This window comes from Haliaeetus albicilla, chromosome 3, assembly GCF_947461875.1.
Source record: "Haliaeetus albicilla chromosome 3, bHalAlb1.1, whole genome shotgun sequence".
Taxonomy (NCBI): Eukaryota; Metazoa; Chordata; class Aves; order Accipitriformes; family Accipitridae; genus Haliaeetus; species Haliaeetus albicilla.
The window spans coordinates 11994765-12011802 of record NC_091485.1 but is presented as its reverse complement, the minus strand read 5'-3'; the positions used below and the strand labels follow the sequence as shown (position 1 = coordinate 12011802).

The 17038-nt window shown below is 46.4% G+C and overlaps 1 protein-coding gene across 1 annotated transcript in view; it reads right to left on the bottom strand.

Moving 5' to 3' along the window:
- ZNF516 (zinc finger protein 516) overlaps positions 1 to 13713 on the bottom strand; it is a 102751-nt gene extending 89038 nt beyond the window's left edge. Inside the window, exon 1 of the mRNA XM_069778848.1 lies at positions 13497 to 13713. The gene's annotated coding sequence lies outside the window, so the exon portion shown is untranslated. The remainder of the gene's footprint in view (positions 1 to 13496) is intronic.
- Positions 13714 to 17038: the final 3325 nt, after the last annotated feature.

The window sequence follows — 17038 nt, the reverse complement described above, 5'->3', positions numbered from 1 at the left end:
TAGAGAATGTGCTTTCAGGACAGATTCATGAGTATTCACAGAAAAGACGGGGGATGAACAACAGACTTCCCAAGTGCTTTTTTTTTTAATGGCTGGTTTTGCTGACATGCATCTTTCACAAACCAAGCTAGTCCTAACAAATTCTATTCATTCGCAGCAATTTCTTTGTTTCCTTTTTTAAGGAAGTTTGCTGCCAGTGCTAAAAATTAATCAGCCTTAGGTGGCTGTCAGCATCCCGCCTGCCATCCTCCCAGCCCTCATGTGCCAACAGCCCTGTTTCTCAGCATAGCCTCATCCTTCTCACAGGCCCCTTGCAATGCTCAGATTGCTCCCATTTTCATCATGAACGGGAAACTGCTCCACTTCATATTCCTCCTCCAAAAACTCTCACGCTCAACATGCCACATCCACCCGCTCATCCCCAGTATCCACCACCCTTAAGTTTGGAATGCTGACACCAGCTCAAGTTCAGAAGTGCACAGCAGCCGGGAAACTGGATGGCAGAGCAAAGCAGATCTGGGGGACGAGGCAGGAAAAGGGTCTAAGATAAACAGTGACTTGTGCAGTGGGAACCAAGTCTTAAGTCCCTTAAAGTAACTACACAGAAGAAAAATTCAGTTACTTCACACACGTGCAAACCCATGTGCTTGGCCAACCTCCTCTTCTCCTTCTGCTTAGCATTGCCTCTCCGTAACCCCCCCCAACTACCATTATTCACACTGTAATTTTTCCCAGGACCCCTCGTGATGGAGCAGGACCATACATGGTAGGCACTCAAACAAACACCAGGTATCTCCATATCCTGCTCCTACAGAGCTCTGCACACTCCATCTCCTCCTTGTGCTGCTGAAGGATGGCAGAGACCACCCGGCAGGCCAGTGCCACAAGAAATCAAACAAGATCTCAGTTAGACCGCGTTAACCCATCCCAGACAGCAATATCCAGTGACTCTGCACCGGGACACGACGACCGGGGGAGCTCCAGCTGCCACCTCAGCCGTGCCGCTCATGACAAAAAGCATCACCAAGGGGCAATGATCCTTTTACTACCTTAACACAGATAACCGCAGATTCCTGCCATGGTTATTTCCAATGAAACAAAGAACAAAAACACCCACCTACAGAAAACCAGTGTCCCTAGATACAGGGGAAACTATGGCTCCTCCAAACACACATTTTCTCCTGCCCTTAATTCTGCATGGTCTTGTTAGATTCTCCTTTCCTTTAAGGCTGTGTTCAGTTCCTCACGCCCTGCGTTTTCCTCTCCTCCAGCTTTTGCCGCAGCTGCTCCTCGCACCAGCTCTTCGCTGCCTCTGCAGAGACCAATGCTGATGCCAGCCGCGAAACGGCTGAGAGATCTTTACAAGTCAACCAGCTCATCTTGGCACAGCTCCGCTATCCCAAATGCAAGGTGTAACCCTGTGGGTGGAATTACCTAGAATTACTCTTTGTGTATCTGGTCTTCAATAAACTTTGCAGAGCTGCTGTAAGACTCCACGAGAAAACTCGTGAGTTACGCTAGTCAAAATCCATTGGACCCTAACAGTACAGAAGTAAAGTTGGGATGATTGTGTGAAGAGCACTTTTATTGCTCCTCCACAAAATTATTTTTCACGTATTTTTTCCCTGTTCACATACCCCTATACCTACGTTGGTATTTTCTTTCTGAAAGATTACTGAGACAATTCAAATTGAAAACTTCATTTTGCGTATTAGAATGAGAAACTGAGATTTCAGCCCTTCAAATACTGTTCTTTTCTCCAAAGTGTAAAATACACTGAACAAAGCAGAATAAACTGGGTTTGTAAGAACAACAAAAATCTGTTTCAAGTCTAGCATCTTCTTAGCTGTCAGACTCACACTTCTGAACATCTTGTCCTTTTTCTTAAATGTTGAAGAGAGTTTAGTTTAAGAGAGAGTGCGTCCTATTCCATCAGGACAACAGAGGACAGAGATTCCTGAGTGATGGTTTGGAGTTATTTTTTTTCCTGTGCAGAGGAAGCACCAACTCGGAGGGCAGTGTTCCCGACCCTGCTGAGCCAGCAGGACCACTGAAGGGTCCCTACACACTGAAGAGTAACCTGCGCTGGTCTGCATAACGACTTGCAAGAGAAAGGACTCGAACCAAACTTCAAACTTCTTGATCCTGCCACTGCCCAGGGCTGCTCATCCTTCACTATGTCCACTACACTCTCTCTCTCATCTTCTGGGAGCACAAAACTCACACACAGATGAGCCACGTTAAGGGGATAACCATCTGTCCTCCTCTCCAGCCTGGTGATACAAGCCTTGACCCCTGGACTCCAGTACCACAGCCTGCAGGAGGTTTGGACAAGCTTTTTGCAAGGGGGGAAGAGGACTTAAGGTTTAGAAGGGTAAGGAATTAGCCTGATTCCTTACACTTCAAGGACCCCATTTCCTTCCATTTCCTCAGCTTGCCAGACTGGCCAGTCCCCAGCAGATTCCTCTTTAGCTAATATATTGCGTTTCTCCTTCAAACCAGGTCAGCATTTCTCTTCTTAAACTTCATGTTCTCCCCTTTATTTTCTGTCAGAGCCAAGGAAGGGAAAACAGTTATGAGTCTCTCCACCAATCTTCTCCAGTGCTCCAAATCTAGCTAAAACGTTGCAGAAATCTTCACCTGCCATTTCATTGCATTTCACTTGGCAAGTACTGAAAAGCCAATAAATGTCACTAGGTTATCTCAAGCTGTGCACCAGAACAAGGTAGCGAAGACTGTGAAAGCCACAGCGTCTCCTGAGCTAGATAGCAGAAGATAAGAGTAATATCTAAACGACTCCATCGTGGCTCTCATCTTTTTATGAAGACTCAGAGGGGACGCCCTTGTTTGCAGTTCTGTGCCTAGCTCAGAGACGAACGCGTGGCCTGCAATATACAGGTGGCAGTTAACAGACTTTGTTATGCAGGGGTACACACGAAGACAGTTGGTTTGCAGGTTAGATCAGGACACACAGAAGTCATCCGTCTACTGCACAGACTGCACATCATACACATCATCGTGACTAGAACTGCCCTAGGTTCTGCACTGAAACAGTAGGAGACGTAACAGCAGAAAACTCAGTAACAGGCATTTAAAATTCCGTGCTTAGCGGCCTGCACAAATTTCACAGATTACCTTACAGCTTTCGCTCTGCTTTTCAGACTTTTAACAAGCCAAGCCACCCCTTTACAATACCCAGGCTCCTTAGACATCCACTTCAAAGCATCAAAATCTGGGGGGAAAGGCTGCCCACAGTCCAGAAGATACTCTTGAGCTCCAGACACCCTCCTTTTAAGTGCATGAAACTTTAAAGCGAAATATTAGCAATCCTCGCCTTTTGCACTGCTTACTTTTATAACACAAATACATGGCAACCTATAATCCCTAATCAACCTAGAAAATAAATGACTGATAAACCAATCTTCTTTTAACCCCATTAACAGATTCTGGCTTCAGTATCAACAGGGTAATTTGCTGTGACTATTTTTAATCCCAACTGCTAAACCATTAATCCCACAATTTCCACATACTATTCCCCCGTCCCTAAATTTACCCAAAGTTACCAACAAATTCACAACTCATTAAAGAGCAGATAAATAAATAACATTTGCAAATATACACCTCCTGGCACTGGAGAACTGAGAGACTCCGATTACTCAGTTGATCCCGTTAAAGCCATTACTTTCTAATTGGAAGGAGTCATTCAGAAGCAAAGCTGTGTGTCTGGCATGTCACTTGACACCTGGTAAGTACCATTCATGATAAGATGAACTCTCCAATATGCTTGCCACAACCAGAAGAAGTGGGTTATTTCATCATACGACCGATAGACACAGCTCTCTCTACTAAAATCTGTCCAAATTTAATGGGATTGGGGTTATCGACATAAATTGTCACATTTTCCCAAACTGGCACTAAAACATTCTCCAAGTATCATTATTAATGTCAATATAAATTATGCATCGAAGATCACAGCATTCATTACAGAGGTAAAATTTATCTGGGGGGAAAGAAAAAAAGACAGAGACAAACAGAGCAAATCTAATTAAAGTAAGTATTTATAGATTTTGTACAGCTTTTCTCAGCAGTGATGAAAACACTTCTCTAAAAATAAGCATTCATGGAGTCATTGAAAACAAATACCAAGAAAGTATTGTGTTAATCAGCTAAAGGTATAGTTATACACAATATGTTGCAAAGGGGCTGATGTGATAACCCACAAGACTGGTAGTTTATCCAAGGATGTATCAATGTGCTAGCACAACAATCTGCAAAGTAGACCCTTGGTTTCATGTAAGCAGCTACACACAGGAGGAAAAGCTGTATTTAGTGTTGGAAGGGTGATGTTTAATGCTCCTTTCAACTTCTATAAATTACAATGTCAGCCATTCCTAATTGGTATACATTAGTATTCAAACACCACGTTGAAATTAGAAGCTTAGCAGTTTTTCGGTACGCTTATAGGCACTTCACACAAACACATGAATAACCTTGTTGAAATATTTTTTTTATTCCAAGGTTAAAAGAAATGACTTTAAGAGACAGATGGTGAGCAACTGGTACCTCACCAAGGAATGCCACTGACTTTTGGAAGTTCTCACCCGACGCACGGTATGGGGCTAACTCCTATTTACTGCACGCCTTGGGACTTCCAAGGAGAGCCCTGTCCCCTGAAACCCTGCAGATATGGATAGCTAGGAGGGCACAGGGGAAAGCAAGCCTAAAAATACAACTCCCAGAGGCTCCAAATCCAAAGGGAAAATAAGAGACCTTATTTCCCTAATTGCATAGTTTAAGTCAATCCTTAAGCCGCCCTATTCATGGTTTTATCATACTTGGCTGCCAATACTGGTACCAGCTCACCAATATAGGTGCCTCACAGTCTACCACACGGGAAGCCAGAATGCATCCATTAAAACAGACAACTAAGCAACCTCTGTGCAACGACTGGAGCATGGCGGGGGGGGGGGAGAAACTCTTTCCAAGCACATCCTCAACCATCAAAGGAGCAGCTCTAGTTTCAGCCAGCAGAGACCGTAACACCTCGCCCCGCGATCCTTTTACAACACACTGTGTCACTGGCTATTGTTCATAACTCTTCCTGCAAATCATTTCAACATTCAGAGCCTGGCTATTTCTTACGGAAATTATTTCAGAAGGGGGGGGGGGAAATTTGCTTACTCATGAACCTGGTATCATTATAACAATGAGGCAAAACAGCTAAAGACACAGTTACATTGCACAATCCTAAATGCATCATTTATTGTACTAGATTTCAGAAAAAGAACATTCTGAAACACTAAAATAAATCAGAGCATAAATGTGACTTGTTGTCAGCTCATACAATATGGGTTAAATGCTACCATATGGTGAGTGCACACACGTTACCCTTTTAAAAACAAAGAACATGGCTAATTTCTTTCCCAAATCTATTTTTAAATAAACAAACATGATTATTTTAAAACGAGGCTACAATTGTGACTAACACACCTCGATTTCCACCACTCTCTCTCTCTTTACTGAGAACTAATGCCACTTCACTGCTCACCATCTTTTTAAAAAAGACGGGGAAAAATTACTATTAAAGTCAGCTTTACCCCTGTAATAAGACAACATGAGCATTTCCATGCAGTGCAAAAATAGTGACAAGCCAACTCACCGTTCTTCCTTCATTTTACCTGCCACAAAAGCCAAGCATGCGGCTGTGTGTGTGCAATACGTTAAAACTCAATGACATATGATCCGATTTTCAGCAAACACTCCCAACAGGACCTGCCCGATAGACTGAGCTCTCGTTTTCTCTGCACCCCCCCTAGTCATGTACTGAAACACAGTTTTGGTACGCTCCCAACCAAAAAGAAAAAAAAAAAAAAAGGACCAAAGCAAACATGTATGAAATACACACAGGGTAGCTGGAGTGGATGGTGTTGGTTTGAAAATTGTCTGTCTAGCCTCTGTGCCGAGTATTTGTTTTTATCATTATACTATAAGTGAAACATGTCAGAAGTCTAAAAATAGCTACAAATTGTAATTATATATGCTTTGTAGTTTCTGTTTTACTTTGAAAAGAAGATTAAAAGCTAGATCGTTTTAGAAACTGGCCTTAAAGATTTGGGGAGCCACAAAATTATTCTACTTTGCAATTTGCAGTACGCTGCTGGAAAACATTTCCTTTGGGACGTAAATATGACGGCCCCAACACAGAGAAGCAAGCTCCCAACGCCATGCAGCGAGATGGCGAGAAAGAAAAGGGAGAAGAGTAGACAAAGAAAAAAGTAATTTCTTAGAGATTCTAAGAGTGCCCTGATTACGGATGTAATACTATAAGCTTTAATTAGGAGCTAAGTGCTGTGTGCTAAATTCATCCCCACACACAGCCCTGTAAATTCAGAGTCACTCTACTAAAGTTACCGTGGGTTTATGATGACTGTACAACAGCAACGCCTGGCCTTTGGCTTCTGTAACAGCCCGTAATGAAACGTGGGTTTCATTGAACAAGTCTTAAGCTATGCAATATCCTGCTGATACGAACTAAATTCTTTTCCTTATGGAATCACTTTAACGAAAGGTTAGCAAAAATGGATTTTAAGTGGCCATCAGAACATAAGTGGTTTTGAATCCAGAGTAAAAACCCTCTGTTCCTCTGCGACATAAGACTTAAAACAGTTTAGACCAGTGTCTTCACTAACACCTGACTCTGTCACCATGTAAACAGCCACTGTCCCAGTGTCCCTGCAACAGGCACTATTTGCAGTGTTAGCTCACAACTCAGGAGCGGCAAACAAACAAATTATCTTGCAGCAGCCCAGTGCCGCTGCTATAAAATACCTGCTAGAACTTATTAGGCAATAAATAGTTTGGCAGCAACTTAAGAGATGCAAGTATTGTCCATCCGCGCACTAATTTAATCTCAGAACATATGCTTAATGCCTGGAGTCCGTTTGCATAAGAGCTGTTGCCGTAATAACAGTTTCAGGAACGCAAGGAGAAACTGCTAACATGAAGTGTGTTAACAACGCTGATGGGCCTCTGCAGATAACCAAGATGTAAACAACATCAAAAAACGAATAACCGACATTGAGTAATCATCGCATCAAAAAACCAGAGCTCATTGGCTTCAAATAGCAAAGCAGGTTCAGCAGATCAAGAGACTGAACATTTGCTGACTAACAGTTAGGTAATAAACGTAAACATTTGGAATGAAGTCATCATCCTAATGAAAGCCACGGCAATGTTAACTACCTGGACCATAATCCACTAGCACGTTTTAATGCACGCTCACTAACATAATATTTACTAGAATCACTCCTGCTGGAGAAGGACAGAAAGTCTCATTTACTTTTAACATAGAAGTGACAATCAAGAAATATTGCTATTTGTTAAGTTCTTTGTAACTCCCACGTATTGTACTGATGACGCCCAGAGAGTTACCATGCAGTTACACTGGGTAACTGAAAAACAGAATTTTGCCTTCAGTGACTGAGTCAGAACAGCTTTATCCTAGCACTGAAGTGTATAAACATTTGCAGCATGTAAGATGTCTGCTTTGAAAAAGCAATGTTGCTCCAAGGTTCAAATATTTATATTGCAGATATCTAATCAAATAAATGTGACTTTTTTTTTTTCTGTTTTTTTGCCATGTGGTGATTAATTATCTGGATTAAGTGTATGGATACAGGAAAAAAAAAAAGAGAAAGAAAAAATCACTGTAGTAAGTTTTAGCTGATTAATTGCGTCTCAAATCCTTAACAATATCAGCACATACAGAAACTGCAATTCCACCCAGAGACACCCTCATGCAACTCCTAGTAGTCAATGGGAGTGGCAAGCATACTTATTAGGGGACAGCGCTGGGCTCACAAGCAACAAGTCAATTTATAGGATGGTTGTACATGCTTTTGCCCAACTGAGGAACATCGCACAGCTGTGAAAAACAGTAGTAGTCCATTTCCCCCTGCTGCGCAGAAATTTAATGCCCATTCAGGCTTAAAAGGTACGTATCTACAAATTCATACTTGTGTCTCAAAAACTTAAACAGGCACATTTTACTTGCAAAATTTGCAAGCTCGGACAAGTTGCTTCCTGCAAAACGCAATCAACTTTGTACTTCAGCTTTCTATTTTGATGACTTTAAGAAACAATACAGTCAAACCCAGCTTGAGTACACATATGCAGACTTCATCACTGGTCTCACAAAAGCTTATGCATTGGCTCATTTTGCATACTGTATGTAATCCCAGAGAAGTCCTGGAAGTATTTGGCATGAATTTAAATCTTCACAGAAGTGAGATCTTTCAAAGTTGACAGGTTTTGGATCATACTAAATATAGATGCCCTCCATCAGACGGGACCTCAGCCTAAAACTCACCAGTTAAGATCACAGATAACTATAGATAAAACTCTGTTGAAGTCACCTGCACATGAAGACCTTAAAAAAAAATCCAAATAAACAGACTGCCCAAAGTTCACAAGAGTTAGTAACTACATCACTCTTCTGATGATACTCTTCCAGGCTGCCCTCCCTGGTACCAGCTACACAAGCATTCACGGCAAGCTGCATTTTAAAGGCTACTAATTTTTCAGTCAATTGAAGCCAACGTCCCTGCTTCTGAAGCAGATCTGTCAAGTGTTAAGACATAAACATCTTCCTTAGCCAAAATGAGGGATGGCTGCGCTTACGGGCAGTTCAACAGGCAGAGATTCGGAATGATGGCACAATCGTTTTCACCCCTTCAATGAGTACTTCTGTACTCATAATTGCTATTATTAAATCTTGGTGACAGCATGATACTATGACCAACTATAAAAACATACAATGAACCCGATTTTTAAAGTGAAGACATTAGTCACTGTCACAGGAAAACTTTAATCTACAAAAGCTGAATGTCACTGCTGTTGCTCCATTCCAGCCAGCTATACTGTTATCAAGGTCACTTGCAAATAACAACAGGTAGCCTTTGCCTTAGTGATGTAAACTGTTTTCTATGATGCACAGAGAGGTAGTCGTTCACATCCACGGAGGGACTCTATGCAGCTCTCGATGCATATTTTAGTCACATACAGCAATGCAGAAGGTCACGCTGAGCTTACATAGGAGCTGTGCTAACAAATACCACTCCTCTCTCTAAATGTGTTTTGGATCATTCCTTAAGACAATGTTATTCTCACTGATGTTTTTCTCTTTTTTTCCTTTTGTAAGCATTATCTTTGCATATTAAACTAACAGTTTAGAGTGGTGTTATAATGCCCTATAGTTCACACAGACCACATAGTACTTACCACTAACTAGATGTTTCTTCAACATCACTCAGTTTTATAGGAACTAAAGGCTTGAAAACAAATCCCAGGCCAGAATTTTTAGAGATACCTAAAAAATATTTTACACCAGGAGCTAGTAAAGGTGCTGCGCACCATGCCAGTAACACAAAGCTCCACACAAATCACTTTATTGTACAGAGCTCATCCAAGATGGCTATGACAGCTACTCTTGTGAAACTAAAGACATCTCCTGGAATAACTGCGATGTAATACTAATTACACCACAGGTGCTCCTACACAACTTCAGCTTCCAGTTTTACCAGGGGAAAGGCTCCGAAAACCACCGCAGCCCACCCCTCCTCACCGCCCGGTGGGACAAGATGGGGCGTGCAGAGCAGTGCACGACCAGGCCGGGCAGCCGTGGGTCGGCTGTGACAGAGCTGAAGGACACGCTGGCAGAAAACAAAGCGGCAGTGCTCACCAAGAGGCGACTCATCCCATGGCCATAGACAACACTACGGGAGCAAAACTCCCCCAGATACTCCCCGCCTTGGTAAAACCTTTGCTCCTATCACCACTACCCCTCCGTGGCGTTGCTCTCCCCGCAAAACACCCAACACCTCTTGCAACGCAGTTATTTTTGGCCAGTGAGCAGCAGCCAGCCTGAAGGGCAAGAGTGGGGAGCCCTCCTGAAGGGTGCTCCCGGCACCCACTGCCACCCACACCCACCCGTGGGGCACATCCCCAGCACCACACACACTCATACACGAGTACACACATGCACCTGCCTCAGTGCAGCACCCCCCCTCACCCCTGCACGCGTGCACACACACACCTGCACCCATGCAATTCTCACCCTGGCATGCACACACATACCCCCCCCCCCCCCCCGCAGGACCTGCAGGCACACGCATCTGGCCCATGTGCACAGATGCCACATACCCATCCTGGCCCTGCATGTGTGCGCACACACACACCCCCGTCTCACTCGCAACAACACCCCTCCCAGCCCCACGTGTACCTGCCCTGCATACAGTCGCATGGCCCCCCAGCATGTACACGCACACACACCCCCTGGCCCCATCCACACACCCCCCCGTGGGGTAGAGGGGGAGATGAAGGGGAAGCAGCTGCAGGTCGCTGCCCTCCCTCAGGGTCAGCATCCTCTTGCTCGGTCCCCTCCAGGACAAGCAGGGCCTTAATGCACTGCAGGAAAGCCATGGTCAAAAATCAAGACACGCACACCCCACGAAATAAAACTCTCAGCTATCAACTCACCCACACACCACGCACACGGAGGGGGGGCACAAAGGAAATCTGGCAGAAGAGCTTGAAAAACAGACCCCCCCTCCCAATCAACCCGTGTTATGCCATTCAGCTTCTGCTTAAAATTATGCTCTTTTGGGGGGGGGGGCGGGGGGAGAGGGGAGAGGGAGGGGGGAAGCCAACCAAATACACGGTTGCCAAGTCGAGTTAATGAAAAACCCTTTGGCTGTTAACTCATTTAGTGCAGCAAGCATGAAATAAAGTCCATGGCACAGGGCCAAAGCGCAGCGGCCCTTTGCCGGGCAGGCTTCTGGGACCTCTCCCCGACTGCCGAGGAGCCAGCCAGCTCACAATTTAGAAGAGCTGCGATTTTCCTCTAGAAATGGGTGAATCAGCCTCCAAGAGAAAAAAAGAATAAAATTTAAAAAAGAAAAAAAAGAAGGCGTACCGATGGCATCGCCAGGCCCGAGGAGATTTTTCATAAGGGCACTTTTGCATCCACTTCCAAAAAAAAAAAAAAAAAACCCAAAAACCCCAGCCCACCCCATCCAACCCCACCGCTGCGACGGGACCTGCGAGGGGGCAGAAGCAACGCGGCCGGGCGGAGGAGGCGCGCAGCGCCGGGGCCGGGGGGGTCCCGCTCCCCGTCCCACCGCGCCCCGACACCCCCGGGGCCGAGCGGAGCCGAGCGGGGCCGGGCGGTGGCGGGAGGCGGGTCCGTGGGCTGGGGCCGCCCCGGCGGGGCGGGGAACGCGGGCGTGGGCTCCGCGGCGCGTCCGTCCGCCCGGTCGTTCGTTCGGCCGGCCCACCCACCACCCCCCCCCGCGCCGCCGAGGAAACTTCTCCGCTGGCAGGGAAAGAGTTCGGCTCTCCGGCCGGGGAGACGCTGCCGGCGGCCTGGGTGCGACGGGGGGGGGAAGAGGAGGAGGAGGAGGAGGAGGAGGAGGAGGAAGAGGAGGAGGAGGAGGAGGAGGAAGAGGAGGAGGAGGCGAGAGAGTTGAGCCTCTCCCCAAAAAGGGACTTTGACCCCGCACCGCTCTCGGGCGGACCCCGAATTACCTATTTTTGTCACAGGTCGGATCCTAACGCACGTCGGCACAGCGTCTAATTTATGAACTCATCAGCCTAATTTCATTATTTAATCATGCGCCCAGCAATCGTGTTTCCTTAAGAAAGGACTGACCTATTTTTGGCTGGAGATAAACGATCATGTTAACAGATGTTAATCTTGTAATCTGTTTTTCCTGTAAGCACTTCGCATACCCGCGTTTCAGACATTAAAAAAAAAAAATCTTTCCCAAACGACCTGACGTCACGATTCAGTCCTTATTAAAAAAAAAAAAAAAATCTCGCAATGGTTTCAAAGACATTAAATCTTTTTCACTTTATAAATGCTGATTTGTTCTGCCTCAACTCCCACAGGCTTTTATTTGCATTTCAAATTCCACAGGTTACACCAGTCGCCTTTTCAGAAAATGTAAACCAACAATAAGGCAGCAAATGGGGGGGGGGGGGAGGGGAACCCTGCATCTGGATTAAATAAAGACCAGAATTAATGTTTAGAAAGCAGTCCGAGCAAAATTATATTTGCACGCCCAGTGCCCGAGCGCCTCCGTATCTATAGGGGTAATGTAAAGGATAAGCTGTGGGCACACACAATGCGCATTCCCCAGAAGATCCCTGTCTGCTGCTGGGAGCTTATTAACGCTCCTAATAAATGGTGCTGACTCCAAACCGACACTTTTCGGCTTAAAACACAGGGTTTGTCTCCAGCAGTTAATTGCAGAGGTTAGCAGGTTTGAGGGGAAAAACAACGGCCGGCTGTCATGCTCCGCACGCCTCCCCACACGTACTGCCTCTTTTAACACCCCACCTTGTTCCCTTATAGGAAAGTTTATCCAGCCAAACTTTCCTCAACTTGCCCAAGTACTTAATTCGCATTAGGATCGCGACTAGGCGCTATGCTAATTATCACCGAAGATAGTAGCGGGGGGGGGGGGGGGAGGGAGGGACGAGGAGGAGGAAAGCTTTTATAGCACAAAATGTCTGGAACTGCATTATTTCTATTCTTCTTTTCTTTCTCTCTCTCCTTTCCCTCTCTCCCGTCGGTCGTCGTGTCGTCCCCGTCCTCCCCCCCCCCTTTCCTTTTTTTAACATATACATTAAACTCCGTGCCTCTCTCCCCACCCCACCCGCATCCAACGGGCTATTTTCCTCTTCTGGAAATAATCGCTACGGAGACATTGTCCTTCGAGCCCTCCTCGCTGTCTATATGTGAAGAATTGTTTTCTCCGCCCGCCCACCCCCAACTTCCTTTGATAAACTGTGTACTTCTGTAACGGGGATCACGCAGCTATCCACTCGCAGCGGAGAGTAGCCAAAAAAACACGGGGGGGGGAGAACGGGACCGGGGGGGGGACGGGGACACACACAACCGCACACCGGGCATTTCGCGCACACGCTGGCTGAATCGATGCGATCGGGCGAGGGGGGGGATAAGGAAAAAAATAAATAAATAAAAAGAACCACTTAATAATTTAAGTGGCGACGCGGGGCTCCAAGACCCATCACCCACCTTCATTAGCCGGAGCATTTTACTTTAAAGTGAGGTAATTTGTTCTTTGTTTCTTAATGGATTAATATCGCAGTCCGCTCCCCCCTCCCCCCCGCCCGTGACGGAGCGTACAAAGCCAAAAGGCTCCCAAGAGCCCGCAAGACCCCCCCCAACCCCCGGCACCACCGCTGCAGTAAAACCGACACCCCCCCCCCTCGTTCTCCTCACGAAACAGCGCAAAGTTACCATTTTGGAGCCGCTCCGATGACCGGGGGGACAGTTCCCGGTAGGGAGGAAAGGGGGGGGGGGAGGGTGTGCGCGCGAAGTTGTTGTGTTTTTTGGGTTTGTTTGGGGTGTTGGGGGGTTTTTTCCCCTCAGGGGCGCAGCCCGAGGACCCCCCGCCCGCGCCGCCCCTCACCTCCTCCGCTGGCCGGCGGCGGCAACGTTTGTGGAAGGGCGCGCCGAGCCGCCCGCCGCCCTGAAGGTGAAACCGCGCGCGCCGCATGCGAGCGGCGGCAACGGCAGCAACGGCAACGGCGGCAGCAGCAGCAGCGGCGGCGGCGGCGGCGGCGGCGAGCTGCACATGATCCGCCGAGCGGCTCCACTTGGCGCGGGCGGGGGCGGCCCGCCGGCCCCCGCCGCGCCCCGCGCCCGCGCGCCGCCCCCGCCCGCCGCGCCCGCGCGCCGCGCCCGCGCCCGCCGCCGCCGCCCGCCCCGCCCGCCACCGCTGCCGCCGCCGCCACCGCCACCGCCGCCGCGAGTCCCCCCGGCGGCCGTAATGGTCTGGCCGGTACCGACTATTGTCTCCGCGGTGGAAAGTTGGGGCGCTGGGGGGGTGGGGGGGTGCCGGGCACCGCGTTGTGCGGGCGCGGAGTCGCGCTTCTGCCCGCCGCCCCCGGTTCCCACGTACCTCCGGCCGCCAAAGGTGCGGGCTGGAGTTGCCCCAGATGCATTTCTATTAGAAACTTTTTTTTTTTTTTTTTTGGGGGGGGGCGAATTCCACTGGTAAAATATTTATGGATCTATTGAAATGCGCAGAAACAACAACATTAAAGTCCTCAATCAAGATCAAAGAGGAATACTGTTCAACAGCCACGCTGGGGAAGTTGAAAGACCTCCGAACAAATCAATCTGCCATATGGCTTTTTAAAAAAAACAAAAAAACCCCACACACACAACCGACCAAAAAGCACCACCGCTCCGATGTCTGAAAAGTTCCAATTCTTGTTTTCCTGCGTGTTTGCGAAGCTCGGTTTAATCACGCCAAATATGTGTGCCATAGGCGAGGGGAGTATGTTTAGTCTATGGCTGGAAAGCCTAATTTAATCTGCTAAAGCTCGGTACTAGACATCAAGGGTGTGGAAGGGGTTTTTTTTCTTTCTTTTTTTTTTTTTTCCTCTTTCTTTCTTTGTCTCGTAACGTGCGATGACGTAGAATTGACACGGAGGACTTTTGACGAAGGGTCGGTGTTATCTCGACGCCCCGGGCCGGCAGACATCTCCCCCCCCCCCGGGGCACCCCTGCTCCGAGCACACCCCCCACTACCCCCCGGTCCCGGTCCCGGTCCCGGTCCCGGTCCCGGTGCCCCCCCCCAGCGCCTGCCTCCCTCCGGCTCCGTCTTTGCACTTCGGCAAAGAGAAGAAAACAAAATTGGGACCGGGAGGGTCTTTTTTTTTGGGGGGGGGGGGGGGTCGGCTTTAAATCCTGCCCTTCCCAGTGCTGATTACCAGAACCCTCGGAATAAAGGAAAGGGGCGGGGGCGGGGGGCAGCGAGCGAGAGGGAAAGTTGGTAATGAAGGATACACGAATCATAAAATGTAAGCTATGTGTGATTAATGATCTGCACTAATTTGAATAGCAGGCGTGTTAAAGGTCATTGACAATTGTTGCTGCTTTCAGCATGAATGCCTGAGTGGGATGTATTTAGGACAATCAAATTTGATTCCGATTCACAGAAAAAAAAATTAAAAAATTATCGGACGTGTGGAGCAGCTGGTCAAAATACAGAGAGGACGCGCTTTAAAAAAAATGCACTTTGCCTGTCCTTCAAAGGCAGCTTCGTTACGTTGGTAGGTTTTTAAACGCCTCAATAGTAAATAACGTATCTGGAATGTCTGGATTTTGTTCCTTATGCATCAGCATCTTTCCTGCACACTTTTTCAATCGCAGGCCAAATTGTGTTCCCCGTTACTCCGGACTCGCAGCGTTTTGTGGGAATTCCAAGTTCACCGATGCCGCCGGATTTACCTGCGCGCGGACCGGAGCAGATGTCACCTCTCTGAGCTTGAAGAATTCACCCCAGGCACACGCCTGTAACACAAGAGTGGAGATTCTCTAATCGCAGTTCATATAGTAGTTTAGCATTTCTTTACACAAAGAGTAAGAAATCCATTGTAAATCAGCATTCCTGGGCAGTATTTAGAACTACAGTATTAAGCTAATAATTTCCATATGGTGAAAATTGACAAGTCAGAGCAATGAAAGGTGCATGAGACTTCCCAACTCCTCTACCTAAAAATGTGATTTTTTTTACAACCGACTCCTTTTCTCTCTCAGTCTGTATAGATTCTTTTCCTCAGACAGTAAAACATGAGAATACACAACACGGCGCTCGCTCTGTTACTTGATAGAGTAATGCTTAAAATGCTTAATGTTTTCTATATTTGCTTCCACAGGCCCCAGTCCTGCGCTCCTCGTTCCCATAAAAAATAGGATACTGAGGCTACGGGGGCGAAAGGACTGGCAAACCCATCTGAAGCTTAGTAAGTGAGGGGTATTCCGCTTTAATGGAAAGGCAATTAAAAATTCAGAAGTTGCAGAGACTTTAAAAACAATCAAGCGGTATATTAATTTCACGGAAAGTCACTAGCAGACTTCCTCTGTCCATGTAATTTTAAATAGGAGATTTTTCTCACATTTCTTCTGCTGAGGCCAGCGCTTCTGGGTTTTAAAAGCAAAACTGGAAGACTGTAAGAACATATAGGCTTAAAAGATATGCAAAATGTATTTACATAATATCGTCGATGTTGTTAAGAAATTTCAGGTGGAGGAGATATTCTTAATTTTCAAATCGTTGGTAACATACCATTCCATGGGTGATTAATCTGTTTGCAGACACTGTTTACCCATTTTATCTTTGCCAGAAATCTTCCAGGAGATGTCCTCCCGTTTCAAATTCTTTAAATTACAGTATTTCGTATGAGAATGTCAGCGATATTAATGGCTCAATACGTGTTTTGCTATTTATAGACTCGCATGTATAATAATTCTGGCTAATGAAATACTTGGAGCAGGAAAACATTTATTTACTTTTGCTGTGGTCTAATAAATTATTTGTTCAGCATTTGGGACCAGGCTTACTCAAGTTAAGGAAAATGGCAGTTTGATGAAAATCTGTGCGATGACTTGTCTGCATAACTTAGCCTTAGGAATGATTGGTGGAAGTTTAGATAAGAAAAGGTTCCCGAGAAACACCGTGGTAGAATAGCAGGGAAAAAAGGCCGTCTCTCTAAAAGCAAAGCTGAAAGCATGTATAAATACTTCAAGGCAGGCGAACAAGTTTGGATTACGTTTTATGTATACGTGTGTGCGTGTATGCGTCACATGCGCAGATACATGGAGTGAAATGTAATCTAGAGGAGTCGGTTGCTGTAGCTTTCGCTGTGTGCTTGCTCACTCAGCTTTTGTGCCCATGAATATTTTCCGTTGTTACAAATGTATCTGAAATTTAGAGAATGTATCTAAATAATGCTAATCCATGCTGGTTTAAGGCTCTTGATTTTCTTAAGAAATCTGTCGCTCCAGCTTAAGACAGACTAGCGTTTTCCTTGGGGTCTCCCGTCACATCTGTCTCTCAACGATTAGCTTTATAGTTAGTTCTGTTCTGCCGATAAAACGATATATATCTATTTTAATCTAAACCAGAGATTTCGCTTTCAAAGTGCGCTTGGGTCAGAAAAA